Raw genomic sequence first — 1,675 nt, 5'->3', positions numbered from 1 at the left:
GTATCCCCGCCTGTCACGTGGGAGACCAGGGATGGATTGCTTGACGGCGAGCCAGGTTGCTTTTCTCCCATCAGATTCCAACCGCTAATGCTAACGCAGTGTGTGGGAGCTTACATGCTTTTCCTTTCCCGTCTTTTTCGGACGACTATTCCAAAGGGGTAACCTGAAGGAATAGGGGCCTGAAGACACGAGGCATTCTTAAACCAGCACTGGGCTGCACGGCCTTCTGTTGTGATCAGGTTATATTCGAGTGAAAAAGCCAGAGCATCCGCTTCCATCCTATGGAGCACGAGCTAAATCGGAAGAGGCAGGGGATACACCTACGCCTATCGGCGCACGTTCCCCGCGGCAGGCTGCTTCACCCATTTGCACCCGACTGGAGACGGCACTGAGCAAGCTTTTTGTCAGGAGTGGGATTCGAACCCACGCCTCCAGGGGAGACTGCGACCTGAACGCAGCGCCTTAGACCGCTCGGCCATCCTGACGCTGGCCCCTAATTCCGGGGCGGTCTGATGAGCCACCGCGATCCCACTACGCTCCTCGAGTATCGCACTGTTATTAATACTACATTGTGACTCCAGCATTAAAATGTTTGGAAAATGTGTCGGCTTTTATAATCCAGTGTAGAGCAGCATGTGATGATTTGTGCTACAACACCAAGCGCTCAAAGTGACGTCTGCGTTTGTCGTTGAAACTTTCAACTCTTTCATCACTTATGTAGGAAATAAAAAGAGCCGTTGTGCGCCACGCGCAGAGCGGCCGTCAGCAGAGTGGCGCAGCGGAAGCGTGCTGGGCCCATAACCCAGAGGTCGATGGATCAAAACCATCCTCTGCTACGTGTGTCCTATGCATGATTCATAATCATGCCATTGGGTTAGCAAAGTGCCTTCAAATAGTCTGCATCTCCCTTTCTTTAAGTTCTGTCCTGAGTTTCTCTCTCGTGTGTGTTTGTGCAAGCTTGACACTTGCGGGACTCTTTAATCTTCACCAATACGGAGATGACCAAATGTGTCTTCGGTTGTTCTGAGGTCTTTGATAGTTTCTTCGAATGCTTCAACTGAACCTCGAAATCGAAGCAGTTATGTTTATATTGATTTCTCGCGTTAATCATTACGAACCAGGAACAGCCAGCACACTCGGTCGCATTAGTAATTATGTCACGTCTCTACTTAGCAGAGCATTCAAAGGCCCACTGGAAGTAGTAAAGCACTAAAACACTGCAAAACTGAACTCGGGAAAATCATACTGGGAGCTCTGAGCGATGTCTGCATCCAAGCCATCCAATACGGACTCTGAAACCTTGGAATATCAACACTATGATGCGCTACCTTTTACCTGGAGCAAAACGATGGAATTAGAAGAATGCTTACCGCAGGATACAACTGTGCCGCTGTTATTTGGAGCACGGTTTTCACTTGCATGAAAACTACAGCAGAACGTAGAAGGATGATCACTGAGAAGTCCACAATGCTGAGGAGATTGTAGGTCATACATTTCAATGATTACTGACATTTGCGCTGCTGGAGGTACAGTAATCAACAAAGAACAGGGTGTGCTACTCTCGAATCCGGTCAGCACATGATGAAAAGCCAGGAAGTATACCTTGTCAAATTGCCGTCAACAGGGACAAGTTAACCACCTGCGCCACCGGCGCCCGGCTAGCTCAGTCGGTAGA

General features: G+C 49.1%; 1 non-coding gene across 1 annotated transcript; it reads right to left on the bottom strand.

The window, feature by feature from the left end:
• Nucleotides 1–402: 402 nt before the first annotated feature.
• trnal-cag (transfer RNA leucine (anticodon CAG)) lies at nt 403–485 on the bottom strand. Its single transcript has one exon. It is a non-coding gene; the product is annotated as a tRNA-Leu (tRNA).
• Between the last annotated feature and the right edge of the window lie 1,190 nt (nt 486–1,675).

This window comes from Lepisosteus oculatus, unplaced genomic scaffold (assembly GCF_040954835.1).
Source record: "Lepisosteus oculatus isolate fLepOcu1 unplaced genomic scaffold, fLepOcu1.hap2 HAP2_SCAFFOLD_39, whole genome shotgun sequence".
NCBI classification, from domain to species: Eukaryota; Metazoa; Chordata; class Actinopteri; order Semionotiformes; family Lepisosteidae; genus Lepisosteus; species Lepisosteus oculatus.
This window is presented reverse-complemented; position numbering and strand designations above follow the sequence as displayed.